The sequence below is a fragment of the Gallus gallus genome, chromosome 8, assembly GCF_016699485.2.
Source record: "Gallus gallus isolate bGalGal1 chromosome 8, bGalGal1.mat.broiler.GRCg7b, whole genome shotgun sequence".
Taxonomy (NCBI): domain Eukaryota; kingdom Metazoa; phylum Chordata; class Aves; order Galliformes; family Phasianidae; genus Gallus; species Gallus gallus.
The window spans coordinates 3,905,299-3,920,423 of record NC_052539.1 but is presented as its reverse complement, the minus strand read 5'-3'; the positions used below and the strand labels follow the sequence as shown (position 1 = coordinate 3,920,423).

At 57.2% G+C, this 15,125-nt stretch overlaps 1 long non-coding RNA gene across 1 annotated transcript; it reads left to right on the top strand.

Moving 5' to 3' along the window:
* The first annotated feature begins 4,808 nt into the window (after positions 1 to 4,808).
* On the top strand, positions 4,809 to 8,359 carry LOC107053926. Its single transcript, XR_005861864.2, has 2 exons — positions 4,809 to 5,946; positions 8,130 to 8,359. It is a non-coding gene; the product is annotated as an uncharacterized LOC107053926 (long non-coding RNA).
* Positions 8,360 to 15,125: the final 6,766 nt, after the last annotated feature.

The window sequence follows — 15,125 nt, the reverse complement described above, 5'->3', positions numbered from 1 at the left end:
TGCAGCCCGTGGGGGCCGGGCTCGGGCTCTGCACCATGCATTTTCATTACTGCAAAGAGCTCAGGGCTAAGGATGCTTAAACTGTAATAAATACATAAGCTGTTGCTGGAGACTCCCAAACAGGGTGATGGAGGCATAGGAAGGCACAATTACCTTGCGGTGTAATTGAAGCTCTCGCAGAGGTCGCTTTATTTCCGTGCCCCTTAATTTCTGGTGATGAATAGTTCCTAATGTGCACCTGACAAAGGCACTCAGATGCTGCTGCTGAGCGAGCTGATGGGAGAAGGAAGGGAGATCTGGCCGGCTGTGCTTTGTGGGTGTGGGGTTGGAGGTGAGCAAAGCTGCTTCTCCAAAAGAGTGGTGGTGTGCCGGCATGGGCTGCGCAGGGAGGCGGTGGGGTCACTGTGCCCGGGGGTGCTCCAGAACCACAGGAATGTGGCACTGAGGGATGTGACCGCCGGTTGGGGATGGGCTGGGGTTGGATTTGAGGATCCAAAGGGTCTTTTCCAGCAGTAACTCCTGGCAGCACACACTGTTCCCCTTTCAGAGGGAGCCGAGCGTCCGGATGGGAGAGACTGACAGCTCAATTTCTCAGCAATGTGTTGCCTGTGATTACTCATGTAACCTGCTTTGGTTACAGGCTTTTATCTGCACCTGCTGTTTGCTTCGCTGTAAGTCTCTGTCCGGGCGTTCAGAGCGGTGGGGGGGCCGTGGGATCTGGCTCTGTCTATTCATGAGTGCCTTCTGATTGCACGGTGACACCTTTTTTTGCATGGAAGCGGCCGTTCCTTTTGCTGCGGTGAGCTCGGGAGGCACCCAACGTTCCCCTTTAAAATCAGAGCTTTATTTCAGCAGCAAGCATCCCTGCAGGACACAGGGCAGTGCTACCAGCCCCGCTGCTGCGGGTGGGGGGGGACCGACCCCTGTGCATTGCAGGCTGCGGGCTGACATGGGGACCCGCTTGGCTCCATGGGCACCCGGTGTGGGGAGCAGAGTATGGGGATGTGGGAGCCCGGGAAAGCCATAGGGATGCAATTAGGCGTGCAGGGAGGGTTCCTATCAGAGGATGTAATTCCATTTCCACGCGTTCCCCGGAGAAATGAGAGTTAAACAACAAAAGCATTGATTTTCCAATGAATGCTGATTTGTTTTCCAACCGGAATATCAAATTATGGGATTTGGGGGGGGTGGGTGGGAGAGGGGCCTTGTGCTAAATGGGCAACCAATTAATTCCCAGATTCATTATGGCAGCAGTGAGTGAGGGCGCACCGAAGAGTAAATGCATTTCATTTGGAGCCCGGCATCTCCCCTGGATGAGATGGAGAGCTCAATGCGCTCCTTCCGTCGGTGAAGCTTCCCCTTCCCTGCAGCACTTAATTACCATTACCTCTCCATTACTGCGCTCTCCATCAGTGCAGGATGGGGATGGCAGCGATGTGAGGCTGCAAGCAATGGGCCCAGGGCTGTGCAGCAGCTTTGTAGCCATCACTGTGCTGCTCGGTTTCCTTTTGGCTGCGCTGCTGTGTGTGTGAGTGGCCTTATGAGTGCACCGGGGTTGGGATGTCACTTAGGAGGGGCGCAAAATGCCACTCCTGATTTTGCTCCTCTTTCCCTATAGCTCAGTTCTGCCTCTTGGCTTTCCTCAGCCCCGCTCAATTAGTGAGCAGCTTCGGCCTCCGCAATATTTTGCTCTGTTATCTGATGCGGTATTGACGCGCGGTGCTGGGAGTAATTCCCTAAATACCAACAGAGCCATTGATTTTTCAGTATCCAGAAGTGCATCTCCTCCCGACCGCTGCCCTTTCTGGTGGCGCAGCGCTCCGTTACAACGAGCTTTCCCCAGCCAACGAAGGGAGAGGGTTTGCTTTGCTTTCCACCTGCCTCTGCCCACCTGAAAGCCGCTCTTTGCAGCGCCCTCTTGTTCCCTCCCTGCATGCAGGGCTGGGAGCAGCAGCAAGCGGAGCATCCCCCATGTGAGGGGCTGCGTGTGCCCACAACCCAAGGCGTTTTGGATTGAGATAAGGGCTTAATGCAATCTGCTCTTGGGGAAGGCTCAGTGTGAACTCGCTCAGCGCCCAGCAAAGGGAGCAACACCAATGCACAGTGCCAGTTCCTCCTCCCTGTGCTCAGCCAGGTGCTGGCGGTGGGCACGGGAGCAGCAGGCTGAGCATCTGCACGTTGGCCTGCGTGCAGCTCAGAAGTCATCATTAGCCTAACTCATTAAGCCATTAACGATGCTCGAGCGTGTAAAGTGCATTAAAAACCTCTTTTTAAGCAGCGTGTTAACCCCACAGCTTCTAGGGTCAGTGAAAATGGAAATGCATGGCATTAGTGCAGGATTTAAGGGCTGGCCAGTGCTGCCCTCTCCTCCCTTGGGAAGATGCAGTAGATACTTCATTTATCACACGAACTAATAGGGTTTGGGCTGCCTCGAGAAATAAGTGGGTCTGTATCAAGGGATTCATATGGAAAAAGGAGTGCTTTTGTGGGAATAATGTCTTGCTAAGCTTCCTTTGTGCCCTCTCTTTCCCAGGGTCCCACCGCAGGCTCCCTACTGAGATGCTGATTTTGCTCCTTTTGGGACTCCTTTGGGACTCCTTTAGGGCTCCTTTAGGCTCTCTTGGGTATCCCTTGGTGCTCCTACGGGGCTCACATATGGCTCCTATAGGGCTCTCTTAGAGCTTCTATAGGACTCCTTTGGGGCTCCTTTTTGGCCCCTCTGGGGGTCCTTTGAGGTTCCTATAAGTCTTATTTGGAGCTCCTTTGGGGGTCCTATGAGGCCTCTTTGGGGCTCCTTTAGGGCTCCTGGGCTCCTTTATGCTGTCTTGGGTCGCCCTTGGTGCTCCAATGAGGCTCAGTTGTGGCTTCTATAGGGTCCCTTTGGGTCTCCTATAGTGTTTATTTGGGACTCCTTCAGGGCTTCTTTAGGCTCCCTTGTGTCTCCCTTTGGGGCTTCTATAGGGCTTATCTGGGGCTCCTTTGGGGCTCCCCTAGGCTCTGGGAGGCCCAGCCTTGGTTCCTGGTGCTGGTGCCATCCTGCAGAGCAGGGCATGAGGTGAGCAGGGTGTCGCCGAGGCCTCTGCAGCATCTCCCAGCATGAGATAAAGCCGCTTTATTGTTCGGTGCTAACAATGTGATTTGCTAACACATTACCCAGGGGTGACACAATCTGTACCGTTTAAAGGGAAATGTTAGAGCTGTCACTCCGGCAGGAGGTGTTCGGATGTGCTAAATGGGTCACGCCGTTGAGACAAAGGCTGCCAACCTGAATGGATGTTGTGCCATACAGGGATGGAGACGTGGGTGCTGCCCTCCAGCTGGACCTGGCAGTGCCTTGTGGCTTCCCAGAGCCCACCCAGAGCTCCCCCCGTGGAGCTGCTGGAGGGGAGGGGGTGTCCTGGGGGGGCAGGGCATCCTTCCCGGTGCTGATGGGGAGTGCTGGGGAGGGACACAGGGCTGGGGACACAGAGATGAGGACACCTCCTTGGGTAAGATGCGCCGTTGGCATTAATTCCAAAGCTTTATTGCGCGGTAGCAAGCCAAGGGAGTTTACTGTATCTTAATGTAATATAAGGCAATCAACAGCAGTAGAAAAGTATCTTAAAGCTAGCTATTGATTTTCTGCCCGGTACAACAGCTCTCAGCTATTTCCCAGCCTCCCTGCAGCCACAGCCACCGGGCTGCAGCCCCAGCAGGGTCCCCATGCGTCACCACCAAGGCTGCCACCAAGGGGAGAGCTGCGACCCTCCCGTCCCAGGGAGCCCTGCCATTGCTGTGGGCTTTGGGTCGGGTGGACTGGCAGGGGTCTGTCTCTGAGCGACGGAGAGGTAATTAACTGGCGGGGCGTAATTAACAGCAGGAGGAAGGTCCTTGGCGTGTCAGTTGCATTGATCAGAAAATGAAATCTTTGTGTTTCCAGCGCGTTGGATACGGGATGGGGGGGGATCTTCTCCAACACTTATTCCCTCGGGTCTTCCAGACGTTGTGCTGAGAGCCACCAACCACGGGTTAAAGGAGCGGCCCCAATGGGAGGGCTGGGCCTGAGCAGAAGCCCCCGAGGTGCCCCAGAAGAGCAGGGGGCGCAGAGGGAAGGCTGAGGTTTTGCCTTTCCTCGCCTCAGGCGTTCAGCCTTGGGGCAGGGATGATGCGATGCAGCCTCCTCAAAGCACACTCCTGCAGCCAGCTGGGCTGTACGACAGCTCTCTGCGGGGGAATCGGGCAGCAGGCATTTCTGTGCACTCGCACAAGTCCCCATCTAACAGCTAAATATACCCATCCCGTTACCTCGTTAAGGAATCACCTGCGCTACCCTCACTGCCAAGCCCCCAAGGCGTCCCGCTGGCAGCACATCACAGCACAACAAGGAACGACCCAGCAGCAGGGGGTGGGCAGAGCCCGGGGTGAGTCCCTGCATGGCGCAGACCCCCTCCACACCCCACACCAGATGGGGTCCTGCTGGGGGACCCCGCAGCCCGGCTGCAGTGAGCGGCCCCCAGGGACCAGCAGCAATCCCTCATCCTGGAGGCAAATGATTCAGGCTTGCAGAGGCTGCCTGGGGAGCTCTATTTTTAGAGGAGGCTCTGCATTATGCATGAAATAGAAGGGAGGGAAGGTGGTAATTTATAGGAAATTACAACAGGGAGCGGCATCAGACCCTTGGCTGAAGCGTGGGGTCAATCAGACACCTGCACAGAGCACAGGGCCACGTCTGCAGGAGCTGGAGAGGAAGGCTTGCTGCATCACAGCCCACAGCCCTGCTGCCAGCTGCAAGCAATTGCAGCTTATAGGGAGCTATAAAGGGCAGGGATGGAGGGCTGGGGCTGCTCTTCTCCCCATGTTGTGGGGGAGCCGAGTGGGGAATGCAGAGCTGAGTGTGCTGCAAAGTTCCTGCGTCCTCTGATCTCCGAATGGACGGCCAAACAGTGAGTTTGCTCTGTGCCAGAGGCTGTTTCCGTTTCTTTATTTATATATTTCCTTCTCCAGCCAAAGCTGTTTGTAGGAGTTCATCCCTCCTGCCTTGCTTTCTTTAATCCTCCTTTTGTACGGAGGGCTGGAAACCTCCCCGAGCTTCCCAAGGGGTGACTCCCAGAGCTGTGCCCAGCAATTCTCGCCTCTGGCAGCAGCTCTGAGCATTGGCTCTGTGAGATGGGAGCGTGAGTGGGGCAGCACCGACTCCTCCGTCCCAGCAGAGCAGGGACTGAGATGCTGCTGGGAAGGGAAGAGGGGTCAGGCATTGCCTGTGTGTCCGAGAGGGGCTGGACAGGGATGGTGATGGAATAAGGCAACGTGTTGCTAGGAGACATCAAACTGGGGCTCAATAATTCATGAGAGCTCCGCAATGGAGTGAATAATTCAGGGTGTGGGATGCTGTAGGGCCCCCGTCCAGCCCTACTGCCCACCTCAGCTCCCTGGGGAGGGACCTCGAGGGCTGAGATGGGGCTGGGGGGGCTCTGCAGCCCAAAGCAGCCCTCCAGATGGAAGCAGGGGAGCCTGGCGGCCCCAACCTGCTACCCAGCACCCAGGGATGTGCAGACCAGGAGGAGGAGCTGAGGGCTTTGCCACGCTTGGTGTGAGCACAGCTTTATCCTGGAGGCTCTCTCCATTTTCAGGCTCATCCAAATGACTTGGCAATGAGTTTTGCCTCCCCCTCCCCTGAATGCTATGATTTCTACGTCCTAATGTTAAACAGAACCAACCCTGATGGGGCTCCAGCGATCTGTTAGAAATGTTTCATTTGGAAATCAAACTGAATTTAAATGGTGACGGTCAGTATTGGAGAACAAAACCAATGGGTTTTCCTTTTCGAGTTGAGCTGAGCGCTTCATTCAATGCGAAGTCAGGGTTGAAAGGAAAACAAGCCTCTGGTCACTGAACCAGCAAGGAAAAAAAATCATTACTTTAATCACAACTCTATTCAGGATGGATCTCTTCAAACGATTTTATGGGGTAAGTTGGCCGACAGCAAGCACAGGTTTGTGTTCGGGTGCTCCCCCGGCTATGGGGAGGGGCTCAGGACCCCCCCTGAGGTCTGAGTTTTGTGAGCCATGGGGGTAACCCAACAACCAGGCTCTGTGGGCTTCCCCACGCATCCCTGCCTGCTCGGATAGCACCGTGGTGGGCGTCCTGTCCCCTGGGAAGCACCCTGTGCTGGGCTTCAGCCTCACCACAGACAGCACCATGAGGATGCCAAAGCTCAGGGGAAGAGGAGGAACCTCCCCTCCTCGCCCCTTCAGGTGTGCCGAGCTCCCATCCACTTGGTGCTCGTTAGCATTCAGCTGCAGGAGTGTGGTTTGGAGGCAGAGACACGATTCGAAGCAAACAGCCGTGAGTTGATTTGCTCTGAAATGAAATGGACTCGGGATGGGGATGGCTTCCAGAACTGCCCAAGCAGTAAAGCCAAACGAGAGAGCTGCTGACGCTGCAATGAGCAATGCTCTCTTAGGGCGATTGCTTTGCCTCTAAGACTTGGGGTGTCACTTCTGAACCTGCAGCGAAGGGTCCTGCCCTGTGCAGCACGGGATGGGGACGGGGTATGGAGAAAGGAAGGGCTGGGAGCCCTGCAAACACTGCAACCTGGGAGCAGAGCAGAGCATAGCAGGGCAGGGCAGGCGATTCCTCCCCACCTGTGCTGGTACAGCCTCTTGCTGCAGACGTGCTCGAGTGCTGGGCCCAGAGGAGCTGACCTTTTCCTCCGAACATCTTTGTGGAGGCAGACGGGTAAGGAGCTCCCTGCAGGAGATGGAGCACAAATTAAACCAAACGAGTACGGATGTGCTTTTGGGTCCGAGGCGGGTGGGAGGTGTGCTGTGCTAATAGCTCTGATGGGAGAGGGCCGGGAGCAGGAGCGGGCTGTGCCCCCCCCCCCCCCCAGCATCACCGAGCTGTCAGATGCCTCCAGGCAGGGCAATAGGTCGGCTCGCCGAATCGAAAAGGACAAAGCACAGCTGATCCCAACATCCCTTTCTCGCTCACAGTGCACAGTTGTAAGACACGGCCGCGGTACAATACCAACAGGATGTGTGGCTGGAACCGTGCCACGCCTGGCCGGCTTCCCAGAGCAGCTCGAGCGCCGCCGAGGCCGCGTTTCCCTTCCTCCCCATCGGTCCTTCCCCCAGGGCTCCACGCGGACCCCCCCCCGGGGTCGCACCCCGTGCCGCCGGGCTCGGTGTAACGCGGCGGCGGCTTCGCCATCACAACAGTAATTACCGCACGAGGCGGCTGTCAGCTCCTGCGCCCCGCAGTAATCAGAACCTCCACTTTGAGAGCGCGGGGAGGGTTCTGTCTGCGCTGCTCCGCGGGGGTGGACGGCTCCGGCACGGCTCTGTCTCGCAGCCGAGCGCTGACAGATGGGTGGGCTGCAGCGGGGCTGAGGCACGGCGGTGCTGCGGACCCCTCGGGGATCTCACCGCCCTCCTGCTGCCCGAAACGACGGCCTGGGGATGCCCCGTCCCCAAAGAATAGGCTCTTCTCTAACGGCCCCGAATAGACCTTACAGCGGCCTTCCAGTGCCTGAAGGTGCCTATGGGAAAGCTGGGGAGGGGCTTCTAATAAGGGCAGGAAGCGACGGGATGAGGGGAGACAGCTCTAAATTGGAAGAGGGTCGACTTAGCCTAAACATTAGGAAGACATTCCTTATTGTGAGGATGGTGGCTATGCTAACAGTTAGCCACAGAAGGGCTGTGTGCTTCCAAGAGAATCACCGTGGCCGCTTAATTTGTGGGTCCAACCCTACTGAACTTTCTTAATGACTCCCATAAAGCAGGCAGTTGCCAGCGCGCACGCGGCACTGTGTAGATTCAAATCTAATTAGCTGTGTTCGCGTTAATTAGAGTCACTGTGTGTTTGATGCTCGGCTCTTCCTTTGAGCTCGGTCTCGGAGCGTGTGTTCACAATTAACCCAAATTTAGTGCGTATTTAAGGCCACTCTGTCCCTGCTTTTGTCACCTGGAGCTGCGTGGGGTGAAACCCAATGGGAGCCCTTCATGTGGGGCAGAGTGGGTCAGGGATGGGTTTGTCACCCGTGGAGGTCTGGAGCCTGAAGTGGTGTGCTGGGCTCCGTGGGCTCTGTGCATGGAGATGTCTCGGAGCAGCATCCGAGAGCCTGATTTGTTGTCTCCTCTCATCAACAGAGAACAAAACTGGTCAAGCATTCAGCTGCAGGAAAATCCATATGGAAGATTTCCTCTCTCTTTGTTGGTCTGAAGCAACAGAAGTATTATCTGCGTTCGAAAGGAGCTGAAGACTGGTGCCAGAGCAGTCACATCTGAAAGCCTCTCTCATCTAAGATTCAAGAAAATGGCTTCTTGTCTAACAGTAAACGACATTATTAATTTATATGGCATTTCTGTGCCAACAAAAAGTCTGAAGAAGTGCCATTTTGCCTTGACGCTGACACAAAGCAGCCCTGACGGGTCCTCCTTACCCTTCCCAATGGTCGGAGGAGCAGGCAGGCGGCGCTTTGCTGCTCTGCCTTTGGGAAGCTCAGGGTGGTGGAGCCGCTCCCGGCGCCTCCCAGCACAGCACAGCGTTCCCTCCTGGCTCCTGAACGGCCCCAGGTGCAGAGCTGGCCCTGATGGGGCTCTGATGGAGCTCTGACACGTGGCCGTGGGATCCGGGCTCCCGCGTGGCCAAAGCTGCCTTCCCACGGCTGCGGTGTGTGCAGTGCAGATGGGAGGAGGCAAAAAAGCATTCCCTGGAAGCGGGCAGCCCCAGGGCCGCCCTGAACGATGGCACACACCAACCTGTTCCCTATGGACACAGGGCTGAGCATCGCCACGTGCTGGGGCTGCTCGCAGTGGTGCCACGCAGCCCTCTCACCCGCTCTATAGGCTTTGCTGTGTGCTTCCCCCCCCCTTCCTGATGGATGGCCAAGCGATTTGTCTTCGCCGCAGAACAAGATGCATAAAGCTTGACAAATGGCGGGGAGAAGCGTTTCTCACGCCGGAATAATTCAGTTTGATTGGAATCCTCTGCTGTGCTCCTCTGCGAGCTGCTGCGGGATGGGAATCACTCAGTGAAAGGGAGGGGGAGAGAGAGCAGTGGGGCTGGGAAGGGCTGGGGATGCTGGCACCACTGCCTGCCCATGGCATAGGGACATTCCCACCTGGAATCCCACCTCAGGGCCAGATGTGGGCCCTGAGTCCGTGCTGATGGCAGTTCCTCACCTGGGCACTTTTCTGCCTCTTCACTCGGGCTTTGGCAGTGCTTTTTTAGTTTAAAATCCAAATGTCACCCTAAGGCTTGAATCAAGCGTCTTGCAAAAAAACCTGGGAGGCTAAATATAGTTAATTTGCACTGTAACCTTCAGCAGCCAAGCCAACGAACGACAGCAATCAAGCCACAGCATGGCTTTGCTTAGCAGCAGAGGCGGGGGCTGGGGTTTTGCTCCTGGATCTCTTAAGAAGGGGAGAGCAGGCAGGGGAAGCCATGGGGGTGGTGAGCAAAGGCAGTGCTCAGCATTGGGGCAGATTGTTTTGGAAGGGGGTGAGCATTCCCTGCGAGAGGTGAGGGGACATCGTGGTAAGGGGACATTGTGATGAGGGGACATCGTGGTAAGGGGACATTGGGTTAAGGTGATGCTGCCCTTCCAGCCGCCGCAGCTGGATGCTGCCCTGCCTCAGGCCACTCGCAGCGGCTCTTCCCTTCCCTCTAATAGGATTTGAGAGCTTAGCTACCTTTGTGCGATAATGACAGCTCACCCCGCAGTCTTTCAGGCATGGCTGCTTGGCTGCCTAAGAGCCTGTAAAGCTGCTAATGAAAAGTAATTCCTGCCCGGAGCTTTGGGAGGGACGGCCACCCTCGGGCACGGCCCCGCTGCTGCGTGAGCAGGGCTGGAGCGATCCGGGCAGGAAATAAGGAAGACGGGAGGATGGAAATCGGTTTGGCCACCGCGCACCCGGGGCCGGGCGTCCATCCCGAGCTCCTCGCAGATGCCCACGGATGAGCTCATGATTAATTTAGATAGGAGTCTGCGCTCGCCCCAGCTCCCCTTCCCGCTCCGCTGCTTCCTCCTCTCCCTCGGTGGGTCCCGCTGCCCAAACCCATCACGCCCAGCCCTCGTACCGCAGAGACGGCAGCGCTGCGGGCATCCCCACCTCTGCCCTGCCAGCTCCGCAGCTTCCAGAGAGCGGCCCTTCTGCGAAAAACAAAAGATCATTATCCTAATGGATGTGACACGTTCTCCGCGTACTGACACATAACATATGGCACGAGATTACATCCCTCTAAATGATTCATGCAGTTCATCACCGCCGCGATTATCTGCGCCTTCCCGGAGCGGCATCTCCCTGATGAGGCGACGGCTCGCCGCTCCCCGGCTCCAGCTGCCGAGGGGATTGGGGAGGAATACCGAATCGCTCACTGTTTGCAGGCTCGGGTGGACGCCAGGCGGCTCTGCCCACCTCCACTGACATGAACAGTTGGGGGGTTTGTCCCTTCGGTCATTGCTTTTCAGCTCCTCCTAATGCTTTCTGGGGACCCTCCGCCGCCCCGCGTCCGGGCTGTGCTGCCCTGCCCTGCTCCGTGTGTGCGTAGGCTGTAGGCTCGGGGCAGCCCACCCGAGGGAAGGATTTCTCAGTCCCACGATGGCAAATTCCTTCCAGGAAAAAGTGCTCGTTGAGATGCAAATTCACCGTCCTCTCCACGGCAGATAAACTCCTTTTCCCCGCACGGAGCGCCGGTAACCTATTGGTGAGAGCAGCGCTCGCTGCCAGCGCTCCGCTCCCCGGGAAAGGGAGCGGTGGTGGGGCAGGATGCTGTGTTTGCTCCTCCCTGGGACGTCTGAGCACAGAGCGAACGCAACCCAACCTCGCCGATCCGTGCGTTTTGCTGGGGAACTTGAAGTGGGCTCTTAACGCAGACTGATCTGCGGCGTGGGGATGGAGGGAGCCCCTTGGGGTGCTTGGAGCCGTTCTGCTTTAAGGGGAGAACCCTCCTGGGGGCGAGGCGAGGAGAAAGCCCTGCACGAGGGGAAGCAAGGTGGCTGTGCTCTGTAGCGCCTGCCTGCGCCTGAGATCTCATTATCCTCTGCGTGCTGTGATAATGGGACTAATAGCAACTTCTTTAAGACAGAAAGCTCCATTAAAAAGGAGACGTCGCTCAGGCGCTGTGAGTTAAGTGCTGGAGCGTTGGGAAAGGCCAGGTTGGTGCTTCCCCTGCCACTTTCATTGTGCTCCGTGTGCGCTGGAATGAGAAAGAAGCCCCAGGAGGGAGGAAAAAGCCATCATTTAACTAAACACCGTAAATGGGGGCGCAACGGAGGTCAGACCTTAAATGAGGTCTTCCATAAAACCAACCTTCCCAAACGTGGAGGAGGCTTTGGCGAGACCTCCTGCCTTCTGTTTATAGCACTTTGAATGGAGCAAAAGCTCTGCCGTCCCCAAGGTTGGGGTGTCACATTGGGGAGGTGGCCCTCCTCGGTCCCTCCGGCTGCGCAGGGCCACGTAGCGGCCACACACACACCCACAGAGCAAGGAAGGAAGGTTAAAAAAGGCAAGCAGGCATTTTCCTTTCCCTCCCACGGACGCAGGAGAGCTTGCTACCATTTGTCTCCGAGTTTCGCTTGTCTGGAAGGAAAGCGCTGAGAAACTGCTGCGTTTTCTTCCAAATGCTCCCTGCTCCATACGAATATATCGCTCGACCCGGGCAGTTCGCGTCCCTCTCAGGGTTTCAGAAGCAATTTCTCCCTTGAAACCGGTGTTGGAAACCGCGGCTTCCATCCGTGCTGCAGGAAAAAAAAGGCACGAGGAGAGCTTCCCGTCTGCCCAGGGGTAGCAGCCTGCTGTCACCCCGTCCCCAGGCACCTGGCACCGCCTGCCCGCTGCCGCAGCCAGGTAATCAGCCCCTAATGCAATCCTTCCCCGTCCCCTTTTCCCTGCTAAGCCTCCGCCCTGGAAGGCTGCGCTGCTTCAGGCTGAGAGCAGCATCCGAAACGATCAGCCCTAATTCCCTATGGCTCTGTTCATTAGGCCGGAGGACTTCCCCAGAGTAATCAAACCCAGACAGAAATCGCATTAGACCCACAAAACGAACACCGCCGTTTGCAGCACAGAGCCCTTCCTGTCTCATTAAGATCAATTAGGTCGTCTCGAGCAAACTTTTGCCCTCCTTTCTGCCAAGCCTGGGCCTCAGAACCCATCCTCCACCCCCACCTCACTTTCCTCCGGGCTCTGAGGACCCACGTGCAAAACACACAGCCCGAAGCCGTGCCCAAGCACCCTGCAGCCAGCAGCCTCCATCCCCAGCTCCCACCGTGCCGCACACAGCCCTGCCCTCTCGCTGGGCACCACGCAGAGCACAGCAGGCGTGCTTTCACCCAGAGCCAGCATGAAAAGGAGAGATGTAATCAAGCACCCGCCTGCCTACCAACACTGCGTGATGAAATGAGCCCTGGGCCCATCCTGGCAGCCTCACAGCAGGCAGCAGCAGTGTTTCTCTGCGGCCCAGCTCTCTCACCCGGGTGATCTTTGGCCACGTTTGGGTCTGGGCAGCCCTTCAGCTTCCCAGGAATCCCTCCTCCAAACGGCACGGCGTTTGGCACAAACCGCTGTGGTTCTGGCTGAGAGGGAGAGCCCTGCAGCTCTATGGGGCCAGTAAGCCTGAGTGCTCAGAGCAGCGTCTTGCTCCCACTGAACTTAACCGTCATAAGGGTTCTGAAGGGCTTTCCAGATTGTCCCAGGTTTGCTTGGAATAGGAGATCCCCCTTCCCAGAGGACGGCAGCCTGGTAGAGGAGCACACGCAGCTCTTGGCTCCTGCTACTTGCTGTCTCCAGCCCCAGAGACTGCAAACTTGCTAATGCTTGTGAGCCCAGCAAACCACTCAGAGAGGATGTTTGGGGGAAAGATGATATTTATTCAGCGGGGAGGACGCTCGTGTACGGCTCGGGGGTGGAAAAGGCGGAGGGAGGGGAACTGCCCCCGCCAGATCTGCAGCCACGGGAGAGTCGGGTAAGATTTCTGCTGGAAGGCAAATAACACGAAGAGCCTCCAGAGGTGGTTTGGTTTCTCAGAACTCCTGACATGAAAGAAGTGGAAAATAAACCGCAGTGTTAGAGAAAGCCCAAGGTTCTCCTCTTTCCTCCCTGCTCTGGAGCGCAGCAGAGGTGGCTGCACAGGTGCTGCCAGTTTGCCGAGCCAGGTGCTGCAAGGCTGCAGGATGCCAAGCAGGTGCAGGAGGAGCAGCAGCACCGCGTGGGCTGTTTCAGTGCTTCGGATTAAAAGCTGGGATCAGGGCAGGCCTGGAAGCTGGTGTGGGATACACCTGCTCTGCTCCCACCCTTTGCCAGGCAAGCTGTGCAGCACAGAGGCAGCATCTCTGCACCGAAGCCTGGGCATACAGATTCCTTTTGTGGGGCTGAACCACGCAGCCAAGCCGTGGCTGGAGGAGAAGCAGATGGTGCCACGCACACAGTGCTGCCCAGGGCTCCTCCGCCACCGAATGGCCTTTGGATGAACACCCTTTGGAGTCACCTTGAGATGGGCACGTGAGCGCTGCGGTTGGGGCTTAGTGGAGCTCCCACTCCTCAACACACTGGGAGCCAAATGAAGCTTCCATCCCGATGGAGGATGTTGGAACCCTACCGTGAAGCCTGCATGGGAAGCAGCGGGGGGACAGCGCTGGGGCTGCTCTGGAGGGCAGCACAGCCATCGTTCTGCTCCCGCTGGGGGCCGCACAGCGTGAGGGTCGTTTGTAAAAGCACGGAGCCCCTGGCTGAGAAATGAAGTGTTTGCAACTAATTATTTTCAGGAACTGACCGGCTTTATGGATGGTTGGCTAACGTTCGTCGAGATAAATTATTCATGATTCCTTTCCGCTGATCAGCAAATCAATTAGCCGCAAACCTCTCTTCAATTATTCATCCAGCTCCAGCGGGATAAACGGGCAGATTGACGACACGGACAATGAACCAACGCGTTCATTTCTAAACAGGGACCCTCGAAACCCTTAAACCTTGTTTAAGGTTTAAACCGGCTCCGATGGCCCAGTGCTTTTCTTTGCTGTTAGGCTCCCCACGCACAGTGAGACTTTGCAGTGGTATCCCATTGAGTTTGGCCAGGGCAGCAGAACTCAGGGGCTGGGGCAGGAGGAGCAGGGTCAGCAGCCTGCAGCGTGCCTGGGGTCGATGCTACGATGCGTGGCTGGGCTCACAGCAAGGCCCTCCTGCCATGCCTCACGTGGCTGCAGCTCCCTCCCTGCAGTCTACCGGAGCGCTCGTTAACACAGCTGGAAATGAAGGCTGAGGCTGGCTGCGTAGATAAGGCAGGTCTGGATGTGGGAGGGCGGCTGCTGGCCGTGCCAGGCAAAGCTCCTTCTCCCTGGGCGATGGATAGGCGCAGGGGAAAGGCGTCGCGTGCAGTTTGATCCGGTTAGTGGCTTAAACCACTGTTCACACACTGCCTTAATCTGGTTTCGCCCCTTCGCCTGGGTGAAACTCCCTCCTCGCATCGCTCCATTCGTACCTGCAGGGCTGTCCTTTGTGGCAGTGTTGGCACTCAGCACCAACCCTTCCCAGCCCTACACGGTGCCAGCCCAGTCCTTCTGGCAGGAACCAAAGGCGCTGTGCCGAAGGTTTGTTATTTCATAAAGCAACTGCAAACATAGCTGAGAATGTTGTCTTCACACTCGGAGACCAAAACGCTCCCCGGGAATTCCGTGAGGCAAGCAAGCTGTCTCGCCAAGCCATCAGAAGTTCTGGAAAAGGAGAGGTGCAACGCCAAACATCTGTGGGTATCGCTGCCGGGGTGGGGGCATCAATGCTGCTCAGCGTAGTGCTGCGGTTGGGCTGCGCATCGCTATGGTGCTGAGGGTGAACAGCAGGGACTGCTGGGGGATGCAGCCACGGCTGCCCCGCCGTGCCCAGGTGCCTTCCGTGGGCCGGGGAAGCAGAGCCCTGGGCGGATTGTGGGGCTCAGCGTGTGACAGCGGCGCAGAGATTGCTCCTGGCATCACTCCATCGCCCAGCCACAAAGCCCAACCGGGACGTGGCGTCCTCGGTGGGGTCAGAGCCCTCTGGCAGCGCCCAGGTTGGTGGGGGGGGGGGGGGACAGAGCGTGGCAGGAGGGAGTCAGGCCGGAGAAGCGGCACGGAAGCGGGGCGCTTGCCGCCTGCACTCCCCGTGGGGTGGAGC